The following is a 12,352-nucleotide window of genomic DNA, read 5'->3' as shown; positions in this document are numbered from 1 at the left end:
GTATGGAGCGAGAAATAGAGCTTAATGCAAATCGATTGTAATGGCAACTTTGGTCAAAGTAAGCATAACACAAAGATGATAACAAGAAGCCGGAGTGGCGTGAAGGTCCAGCTGACGTGGAAATAACCGAATGTCATTCGTACCGGGTTCCTTAAGTGACGCAAAGAAAATTCCTTCCCATCTTTAATCTAACCGGGAAATTTGACTCTACTACCAATTCAATCCAAAACATAGGTCAAACATCGCGCGGGTAGGCGGGGCAAAAATTCTAGATCGGCGGTTGGTTTAGCCTTAATTTATTGCGCGCACAGGCCCCGACAAAGACAAAATCTTTTAGATCGGTTGCTTTTTAAAGGTCCATTCTGCTGCGCGCTGGACCAATGATAATACGCAGGGAACACGGGGTTGTCTAGTACCCTTCCGCGAATATGTATACCCAGATGAGATGGAGTTTTTATAAGATACTTTAATAATTGGTCATTTGAAGTAATAAAAATGGCGCTTTCTTTAGAAAAAGTAAGAAAATTGTTTTATTACCGGTTAACGACCAACCAAGTCAAATAAGAGCTTGTAAAAACTCCATCCCGTCCCAATATGCCCTGCGAGGACGATATTCTTCTTAGCTTGCATCCAGGAAGAGTAAAAGTAACCATGGGTTATTAAGATTCATAAAAAAACTTGAATTATCAAATTTCAGAAAAGAAATTCAATAAAAGTGGGTTAAAATTCTCAAGAAAATGCATCGTAAGGGTCGCAATTTTTGCTCAAATTTGAATTTTCTCTGCACTGTAAGGAGGGTTTGTAGGGGTTCGAAATACCGTTTTCCCGTCGAAATTTTTGCTGAATCTCGGAATCCCGAAAATTGAAAAAAATAACAACACCGTCACACCGGTTTGTACAGGTTCAAATACCGGCATAAAGAAAAAAAATAAGGCCAAATACCGTCAACGTCTGATTTTAAAGTACCGTTTTCCTGTCTTTTTTTCGTCAAATCCCGTAATACCGTACTAAAAAAGGGCCACCCCCTGTAAGGGTCCGATTTCAAAAGCCCAATTTTGGGCAGCACGTACGGTCATCTTGAATCGAGTGCCCCCTTGGGTTTGTTGATTATTGAAAATACTACAGTAAACCATTGATCCTTTAATATTCAACAATATCATCAGCATTTGTTTGACAGCAGCATTGAGAGATTCATTTGTTGGAGCAAGGAGTCACGTTAGTGCCTGACAGTGTGCACGTCATCACTTGGACATTGTGGGATATAACTTGTGACCACTTGAAATTTTAGAAAAACATATTCTATACATTTTAGATTAAGAACAGGGCTTTTCAATCTTTATAATAATAGCCTACCGTGCGTGAAGCCTTTCTCTGCACTCTGCAGCGTTTTAGTTTTCCCTAGCGATTTTGACTTGCCGTAGATCTTTTTCCGGAGGTAATATTTTATTTTTTTGCGAATAGCTTACAACCATTTTCGTGAAAAATTTCTAAGTTAGCTTTCACGCTGATTAGTGTCCAGGAATAACTTTAGAAAGAACAATAGAGGATTGAAATCAATAGCATTCCTTTTAGCCCAGTCTTTGAGTGATTCTTCATTTTATAATTCATTTTATTTCTGCTGGGTAAAACCAACTTTTCACAGAGATATTTCACGCTCACTCATTCCACCACCATTAGCTTGATAGCTCCTATAATACACTCTTCTCTCGAGATGCATAAATTTATTGTTGTCCTCGTTTTCAAACAGATTCCATTACTATATACACAATTATCATTGTGAATATGTAATTTTATAGCAATGAAATCTGTTTGAAAACGAGGACAACAATAAATTTATGCATCTCGAGAAGAGTGTATTGATGATAACATGTGAGCTTGCTAATTCGGGGAATCAATTAATGTTTAATCAGGTCTTGCAAGTAGTGAGGTCACTTTCGTTTACACCATCCACTACCTTCCCTTGCGATACGGAAACACTGCGAACTATAAAAGCCACCCTAGGACGCATCGCCATTTTGCATTGTGTTGCAGGCTTTGTAACTGTGAATGATTTTAGTTTTGCCTAGAAACTTACTTGTGGTCTTTCCCAAACGGAGGAAGAAGTTTGGTATTTTTATGATTCTATAAACGCATCATTTATCGACTCATTTCATAGGCGTAGCGAGATACCCTGCAAAATTTATGGATGAGAGCAGTTTTTACGACATTGTAATTATTGTCTTTGTTTTATCAAAAGATAATGAATATGTCATAAAAGTCTGCACTCCCTCATAAATTTTGCAGGGTATCTCGCTTTGCCTATGCATTTGTAGTGATTCAAATTTTGCAGGGAATTTCCCCTTTGTTTCAAATATTTTGTCCATGTTTCATTTGATGCGCGTTTGTGAGTTTGTTGTCACTAAAGTTTACACACGCAGAATTACCCTAAGTATCAAAGGTTAAGGTCGTGTTCAGACCTGAAAGTTTAAGTTTAAGGTTTAAATAGTACTTTGTTGATATGGGAATTCAATTATAATCGCTTTTCTTTTGTCATCATCGATTGGCGATCTCGAGGAATCTCCTTTCCTAACTTGAAATCATGTCATCTTCTCTCTTGAGACACTTTGAAACAAAAAAGATTTCAGGGAATCCCTCTGCAAAACGCTAATTCGTGTTCGTTGAAGCCATTACTGCTAGAGATGCTCCGAGCGTCTCTAAGTCATAAATTTCACGTTCTTTTTTCTTCATTTACAAAAGGAGCATGCTTTTCACTTGCGAATTCTGATTTCGTCTATTCAGAAAACTGTAACGAAATCGTAAAAACTTTTTTTTTAAACCAGAGGGTGATTCCTTTTTAAACTTTGGTTTAACTAATGAGAAGCGTGCCGTTAAATACAAAAGGAATATAAAAGAAACATGTAGACCTAATTGCTTTAAACCTTGGTCTGAACACGACCTAAGTTTTCAAAGAATATATTAACCTCTGAGACCAATAATAGAAATTTTATCGCGCATGCATCAATCTAATCACTGTAGAAAGAATCAAAGATGAAGAGTAAATATTACCATATTAATGTCTAGCTAGATTGTATCAGTATACATGTTTACAATTGACGAATTCTCCAGAAACTTCCAATTGTAATTGAAATGAGTTTCTCTCAAAAGAAAACTTCTACACGATTCCCAAATGTATAACAGTAATTACTAGATTATTAATTATGGTAATATTACTTCAATGGAATCGAAATAATAGAGAAATCTTGTGATATGATTCTCTATCACTGGCTGCGTTTAGACCAGCCTGGCATTTGTAATTGCTTGCAGTATTCTTTTCAATTCTATTGATCCGCGCAATTGTTCGGTTTGTCAAACGCCTAATGATGACAGCGTGTTGGCATTTCGTTGGCATTTGAAATGCCATTTTGAGCAAATGAATCCCCTTTTCTGGCATTTCAAATCAAACAAAGGAACCAAAACAAAGAGAAAAAATGACATTTTTGATTTTTTAAAGTATTTGCACGTTTTTTATTCAACTCTTTCTATAAATTGTAAAATTTGCAAGATTTGCCATGTAGCAGCCCTACGGCAAAAAGGTTCAGTCTTAATGACTGCAGTTTTTGAGAAATTCCATGCTTTTCATTGTTTGATCTGTCAAAGTTGAACTTGAAGGAATCACCTTTTCAGTAATGACTCTAAAAAGACGATTCCTTAAATGCCATGACAGAAAATTCAATGGAAAAGCTATTAAAATCGACTCACTCATGAGCAAATGCCAAATTACAAATGCCAGTTGGTCTAAACGCAGCCACTGACTCTTTTTAAAAAGCGTTAATGACATTTCTGAGTTGTGTTTTCAACGACGGGAATAAAAATATCGACTATGACCCTCATCCAAAATCTTGGATGGTCGTCATGGTTACTTTTCTCTGCGTTGATTGCGCGCTGAATAGAATCTCGATTGGTCGGCACAGGTCAATATATAATTTTGGCCTGTGCTTTTCACGGTAACGCAGAATGCTTTTGACGTTATCTGGGTTTTTGGCCCGAGTCATCTTAAAGCTGCAAAATAAGTTATATTTTCAAAATACGAAGGATATAAATTCCTTCAAATGTGATCAAAACTAATGTTGTGCCAACACCCTTAACAAATAATAAAAAGCTTCTCAGTCGAGTCTTTTTGAATGGAACATGTTTGAAATTCTCAAGTTGTATAGCATTCCTTCAAGAATAAAGTATTTCAGCCACTAGGGCACTTCTACGTCTCTCACCAAAGCAAAGAACATCACAGCTGACGGGGTTACTGATAATTTTGATATTCACGCTGGACTTTTCTTCTCATTATTGTTTTAGATTATATGTTTTTAAGATTTTCTGTTGATCTATCCAATGATGAAGGGAATCAAAATAAAAGCTCCTCTGCACAGGCGTGAGCCGCGGGCTAGTTTCTGAGGCTATTAAAAAATCTTGAAGACCCTCTTCACATCAAATAATTTCGATGTGAAAAAAAGCACCCTTAAGGTGCCCTGGAATCTGGCATTTGTCTAACACTCTAAATTTCAAACTTTTAAAAGACTCGTCGAGCCCATCCCATTCTCCTGTATGGCTCCGATACTTGGACAGTGAAAAGGGTTAATTTCTTGATTGGTGCAGCCACCCGAGCCCTTTAAGAGATTCCGAGGGGGTGGAAGGGGGGTCATTAGTGCGACTTACCAGAGTGAAGCACTTAAGGATCGGTTTTTCAAGGTTCAGCTAGTAAGGGTATGTTATGACCAGTACTGCACTGTAAGGGTATGTTTTTACCTATACCTGCAGTAGAGGTAGCAAATTACCTTGTTCCTATGAAAACTTTCAAATTAAATGAATTCTTCTTTCGTAAGGAAGGAACTTAAACTAAATTATTCAATAGCGTGCTGCTCGCGCTCTTGTATATCTGTATGTCTTCAAAGTTACTTTGAAAGTGAGGCGCTCAATGGAAAAGGTTTGATGAAGAAAATGATGCAAGGGGTACTTTTTGTCGGTTTCTGAATGGGTGTCAAATCCCGTCCGATTTTGGAAGTTAATTTTTGAGCCGAACGTATGGTTGTTTTTAGAACGAGGGTCGGTTTTCACCTAACCAAAATGTGTACTCTAAAAGGGTTGCAAAAATCTGACAATTTATCAAAGTAGTCCCTTCCGAAGAATCGCCACTCGAAGAACATTTTTCAAAAAATCTTCTAAGTGGCACTTTCAACGCACTTTTTGCACTAAAAATTTGGTCTCTCTATAAGGGTCGGTTTTAGGAGAGGGGATATGGTGGTAGTCGCACTCGGCTTAGAGCCCTTAGATGTGCCGACAATCGTCGGCTCAAAACAACTATTTCTTGCCTTCTAAATTCAGTTGAGCCCGGCTGAACAAAGATTCCCCTACCCTAGGTAATAGAGGCCATGTTTTCATAGAGAAAATATTAGCTTTCGCAAGTTCCCTAGACAAAATTATTCCACCTTTCATTTTCTCACACGATTTTTCTGAAAAAGCAAATCAGACATGAACTGCAACCTCATCAGCCAAACGATGAAATATATCTACTTTGTGAGGGTTTTAATACAAGATCTTGAATTAAAAAAATCTTGTCTTCACAGGTCAATATTTATTCGAGCTGTGATACTCACGGTTAGATTCCCCAGCATAAAATCTCTTCCTGTCTTTTTATTTATTTATTTCTGTTTAGTTAAATTGAACCACTCCACGTCCGTGGGGATCATCAACGATCATCGGTCAATCATTACATTGGAGTTGATAAACTAAAAAACATTAAACCCAGATCCTACTGGCAACAAATTAAACTGAACAAATCATCGACACAAAAACTTTTTACAATAAACAATAAATCAACAACAGAAAGTATTACCCACGAATTTGCTAATCATTTTGATCAGGTTCTCAATCAACCGAAGGTGGCATCAACAGATAACAACAAGACAAATAAAGAATTGAAAAAATTACTTCACGATATTGGACCGAATAGAGAATGCTTTTTTGTCAGAAATAAGCAAAGCCATAAACCGATTAAACAAAAACAAAGCAATGAATCCGTTTCAATTACTTGCAGAACACTTTCAATTTGCGGAAAATAACAAAGTTAGAACTTATATTGCACATATTGTCAACAGGATCTTCACTGAAAACCAAACTCCGAAATCCCTGAGTATCTCGTTGTTAATTCCACTTGTTAAATCTTACAAAAAATCGATGAAAGACCCAAATAACTATAGAGGTATCAGCTTGATGCCTATCCTCTCAAAGATTATCGAAGTCGTCATCCTCGACAAATGTCCAATGCTGTCAGCCCCCAAACTATCTCAATATGGGTTTACCAACCAAACATCTACAGTCCATGCTGAAGTAATGATCCAGGAAACCATTAACTATCATAACAACACTAATGGTTCACCTGTGTACATGTGCAGCTTAGACGCTTCGAAAGCTTTTGATAGTTGCAATTGACACGTAATGTTTAAGAAACTTCTTGACAAAGGTATCTCAAAATCAGTGTTGCATTTCTTAATATTGTCGTACCTCCAGAGTGTATCCGCCGTTATGTATAATGGATGTAAATCCGAATCATTTCGCTTGTCACAAGGTGTGAAGCAAGGATCCGTGCTTTCTCCTTATCTGTATAACATTTACACCGAATGCCTATGTAGTCGATATTTTGAAAAAATCAAACTCAGGAGCTCGTTTACCTGAAGGAACTAACACATCAGCTGTTGCTTTCGCAGATGACCTTCTCCTCATCAGCCCCACACTACGCGGATTACAGTTACTTTTTGACAAATGCATATTATATGGGGAAAACCACAACATCAGTTTCAACCATCTCAAAACACAATTTGTTGTCTCCGGTAAATCAAACTTTCAGAACCCCATGCTGATGCTAGATGGTAAATTCGTATTAGCACAGGAAACAATGAAACACCTTGGTTTCATTTGGAAACGCAAATCAAACAAACTCCTATTGAATAAACATCATTTAGAGTACCGCCTCACTGAGATGTGGTCTGTAGTATCTTCTCTCGTTTCGTCTGGTGTTCGTCATCTGCACCCAAACCAAATTGTCACGTTGTATCGATCTTTAGTTGTTCCAAAACTGATATATGGCCTGGAAATCGTCAACTTAACAAACACTGACAGACAATATCTCAACAGACAGACACGCTGTTCGCTGAAGCAACTGTTTGGAGTCTCAAAACATTCCAAAAACCTCATAAGCTGTTATTACAGACTCAATGATATAACAACACTGCTAGACAATCGCAGGCTAGACCTTGTACACCAACTCTTTCAAAACAAGAACACGTCAAAATACATCATTCACCTTCTATCCATCCCAAACCGTGACCGATCATTTTCAATATTGAATAGTCTGCTTGGTACCTGTATGGCGTATGATAGAACCTTCTATGTTGCCTTTTTAATCGCATTGGAAAGTCAACTCTATCCCTTACTACTTGTGACGTTGAAGTTAACATTGATGAACTGAATGCAATACATGACTGTGCTCTGAACTGGCACTTGCATGATAAAAGGGTATCATTTAAGCAAATTTTGGAAGCTGAAATCAATAGATGAAAATATTTTTGATGTAATACAGCGTATAACATAATTTAACTTTGATAACTGGAGCTAGTCGTTCTCCATAGGTACAATTCCCTCAAACACATTTGCAATTTTCCACTATATTGCTTTCCTTTTGCTTTCATTTCCAATTTTCAATCCTTAGACTTTCCTAATTTGGGGGCAGCCAATTTCCCTAGTTTGTGTATAACCCGAAGGTGATTCCCCACCTGCAGATAGTCTGAGCCGGGTTTTTCGAAAGAAATAACCTTCTCGTATTTTTAGACTTATATTATTTTTTAGCCAAAGTAAATATTCAATATATTTTATTTATGTGAAACGTAGACAAAAAGTTTTCCCCTACACCACTTCAAAGGTTAATTTTGTCTTTTTTGTTTTTTCTCACTCTTGTCTACTTTAGGCGATTTCTTGTTTTTGTTTTTTTGTTAGATGGCGGCTGTAGTCTCCCTGAGGAAAGGTCGCTCCTGCTACGGATAGGCCCCATATCAGAAAACTCCTTTCCCTATGGTGATTCGGCTAGGCCTCACCTTGGTATGATTCTTAATATTAATGCCTTGTGTAGATCTTGATTCTCTCTTATATTTCATCCCAGGCCTCAGATTGGGGATTCCTTTTTATATATTATAAAAGATAGTATATAATTAAAAAAAAAAAGAAATTTTTAAAACTGTACATTTTTATTAGTTAGGCGAGACCAATTTAATTTGTTGGTCTACGGGCCCGACCGACCCTATTTTTGCTAAAATCAAAAAAGTAATAATATTGAATTTCCACTACAATATATTTTATAGTTATTTGTAAGAATCAAATTTAATAAAGCTGAAAATTAATTCAAGAAATTCAAAAAAATTAGAAAATTAAACCATTCCATACACTAAGATTTTATCATGATCTTCATCGAAGATAAAAAAAGTGAATTTTTTATCCAGACATTTTTTGGAAAACATTTTCTTGGTACTTTACCAACCCTGATAAATGAAAAATTTATTCTTGTTTTACCGACCGACCGACCCATATTTTGCTAACGATCTGCCCGTAGAACAATAAATCAAATTGGTCTCGCCTTATACCATAAATTGGTGATAAAAGAGATGATAGAAAAAAAGATCATCAGTTGAAAATTTTCAATTTCAAATTTTCAACTGATGATCGTCTCCACAGCATGAAACTATTAGTATTGAAATATATATATGCGTATGATCGGAAGAAAAAAGTAACGAGAAAAAATAAATAAATAACTAATCAATAAATAAATTAGATATCCAAGATGTTCAGTGTGAGCCAATTTTTGAAGTCATTATCAGCAGTTTTGATATCGCCTTGGATACCTATCCTTTAGCAAATCAAAACATGTTGAGCAGTTTGTATTTCGCCACAGAGACAATACGGGTTATTGCTCAAACCAATTCTATGCATAAAACCAGCAAAACGACCATAGCCAGAACGAAGTCGATTAAGAAGAACTCATTCACAACGCTTAAGGTCACATCCCAGAGGGTTTGACGAGGGTGAAGGGGTGAACTGCTTCAATTGGTGTTCGGAAGCGACCCATCGGGTTTTCCATTTTTCGTTAGCCCAAGCTCGGGAGGATATGATACCATTATCTGCATTTGCAATTGAATTCATTCTGAGCGACAGCGGAGATCTGCTTTTCAGTCTTGTGTTGAGTAGGGGGTTTGCGATCAGATTGTTCAGCATATGATTGTTTGAAAGAGCGCGGTTTCGGAGATCCAGGGTGTTTTTGTCTCTACGAATATCAGGAGGTTCGATCCCACTTAGGACGGGTAGAATATCGGTTGGAGTGGATTTGATACAACCACTGATTAGTCTCATACATTCATTAAGTGAAACATCAACCTTCTTGCAGTGGGTAATCTGGCTACAGATGGGCGAGCAGTATTCGGCAGCTGAATAGCAAAGAGCCAGAGTAGTGGTTCTTAGGGTGGCGAAGTCTGCACCCCAACGGTTTCCGGCAAGTCTTTTGAGGAGGTTACATCATTTCGTAACCTTTGATGAGACGTTTGTAAGGTGCTCTTTGAAGGAGAGGGTACGGTCAAGTGTGACGCCAAGATAGACTGGATTTCTCTCAAATCGGAGTCTCTCAGTACAAGTTCTGACGTTCAGTTCATAGTCAGCTTTGCGATTTGCCAAGTGGAATACGCTCTAGACAGTTTTTGCCGCGTTAAGCTTGAATCTCCAGTTCGTGAAGTAAAGTCTCAGGGTATCTACATCGACAGAGAGCTCCCGTTCGATTTTTGGGAAGCCTGAGTGAGTTGATTTCAGGGCAAGGTCGTCAGCGTAGACGAATATTTTACTGATGGTATTTGGCAGATCGTGAGTATAGATATTGAAGAGAAGCGGGGCTATAACCATTGAGTTTCAAGCCCGAAGGGCTAGAGGTCAATCTCTAACCTTTCTCAGGCAAGAAAAATTGAAGCCTTAAAATATGCGCCGTATTTTTTATGACGGATTGAATATAGCAATTCCTTTGTTTTCGAGTGATATATTTTTCGAAATTAAGTGGTAAATTTTAGTTTCAATCTGTCATTTGTGTAAAAACCAGGCGGGTCGCTCAAGGCCGCGCAACTTTGGTAGGATTTGTTGGCTTCAAATCCTACCAAAGAGATTGACTTCTAGCCCTTCGGGCTTATACTTCATTGGCTATAACAGAGCCTTGAGGGACGCCATTGATGAGGGTACGACTTCGTGATTTCTTCCCACCAATATGCTCGTGAAAACGACGTTGGGAAATCATTGACATCATGACACGTATCATAGATCGGCTTGGGATCTTCTTAAACCATATTCAACCTAGGCTTTTAGGGGCGGTCCAAACCTAGGGGGGGCTTTTCCTGTACCACCCCTTAACTTTTGATCTAGTGGGTCTTTTTGGATGAAATTTGGCACATAAGATCCTTGGCACACAAGGTAACTTTTGACAAAAAATTTTCATGATGACGTCACTCATCATGCCCAAAGTGAGCAAAAACTGAAAATTTCCTTTGTTCTTGTAAATAGCTATTGTATTCTACAAAGGCTTTAAAAAAAAGTTGCCTGAGTTTAAAAGGCTTATTTTATCCTGAATATTCAATAAATTACGGTTTAAACGATATATTTGACATAAATTATAAATTTGTATTGGAAAAGTGTCAATTTTTATGACACCCTACTGTCAGAAATGTCATCATGCTCAAGGTGTGAAATTTTTTAGGAGTCAAATTTTTTTTTATTTTGAAGCTAAATAAAAGTTAGGAATTTACAGAACATTTCATGGCAAAAGCTCTATTATTTCAGTTACCAATAATTTGACCTCCGAACAGAAACAGCCCCCCCCCCCTAGGCCGAATAGGGTTAAGCAATTTGAGGGTCAAACCACGGTGCCAGACTGTGTCATATGCGGCAGATAGATCAACATGCACTATTACAGTTTTTTAATTTCTGATCAAAGGCTAGTTCAATGTCTTAGGTGAGGAGAGCGACTTGATCGAGACACGAACGTCCAGGGCGGAAGCCTGCTTGCTCCTTTGGTAGGATGGTTTCAGCTATTGGTTGGACCTTGTTGTAAATCAGACGCTCGTAGAGTTTTAATGGAATGCATAGCAGGCTAACGGGTCGGGTGTTTTTTGGGCTTGAGCACGGCCACGAATTTTGAAAGCTTCCAGATCTTAGGAACGGTTAGATTGAGACAGTGGTTGTAGAATTAGACTAGCCATTCGGTGCATGACTCATGCATTTTGATGAAGAATTCGGGGTGAAGATTATCGACACCAGGGGCTTTTCCGGGTTAAAGCGTTTTGATGGCGAGTGTTAGCTCCTCTGTTGTGAAGTCCTTACACAGATTCAGATCGGCTGAAGGAGAATTCCAGGCTTGCTTGAGTTCCTGGTTGATGAATCTTGTAAATTCTTTGTTGGGATTTTTGAATTTACCGTTTGACAGCAGGCAGGAAGCAACTGAGTTTGGATTGATCGAGTTGGGAGTAGGCGAAACATTCTTTCTGCCTGTTAATTTGTTAAGGGTTAACCACGCCTTCCGACTTGAAGATATCATGTCAACGTCCTCAACAGATGAAATCAGTGTTCTCTGCGCTTTGAGTCCAGGTGATTGATGAGTTGGTTAGATATCAGCGTTTTGTCTTCTAGCGAGCTTGCTTCTTCGAGGATTCTGGCAAGATTTTTACAAGTGTCGTCCCAATCAGGTATATAGTTTTTTCGGAAACCCCGTGGGATGGTGTTCTTGGCGACTTTGATTAATTTTAACTGAAATGCTGAGTAGCAGGCATTGAGGTTTGAGAAGTCTTGGAGATCATCACATATGTTTCTTGTTGCTTCTTTAAAACAGATCCAATCAGCTTTCCCGAAATTCCAGCGAGGGATGGGAGTTGTTGGGGTGTACTCTATGAGAGCTGGATGGTGTATAACTGTAGGTCGGTGTTGTGACTTTGGAAAGTTTCCAATTACATTATGTACCGGATCTGGTAAGACGCTGTTCGGATCATGGGTGAAGAAGGAGAGATCAGGGTTTGTGTATGACTTCCAAATTGTGGAATGGAACGTTTTTGGTTGGTTTGGATCGAAGAGTAGTTTCAGATCAATGTTGGTACACCAGTCATGCAGCGCTTCACCGTCTGGATTATTTCTTGTGTATCCCCAAGAGGTGTGATGGTAGTTGAAATCGCCGGAATATATTGCTGGGTGATCAAAGCGTGGTGGTTCAAAAGGAGAGCTTGGTGGTTTGTAGAGGTTAGTGACTGTCAGCTCA

Source organism: Clytia hemisphaerica, unplaced genomic scaffold (genome assembly GCF_902728285.1).
Source record: "Clytia hemisphaerica strain Z4C2 unplaced genomic scaffold, Clytia hemisphaerica genome assembly, whole genome shotgun sequence".
Classification (NCBI taxonomy): domain Eukaryota; kingdom Metazoa; phylum Cnidaria; class Hydrozoa; order Leptothecata; family Clytiidae; genus Clytia; species Clytia hemisphaerica.
Note: the sequence above shows the minus strand (reverse complement) of the source record.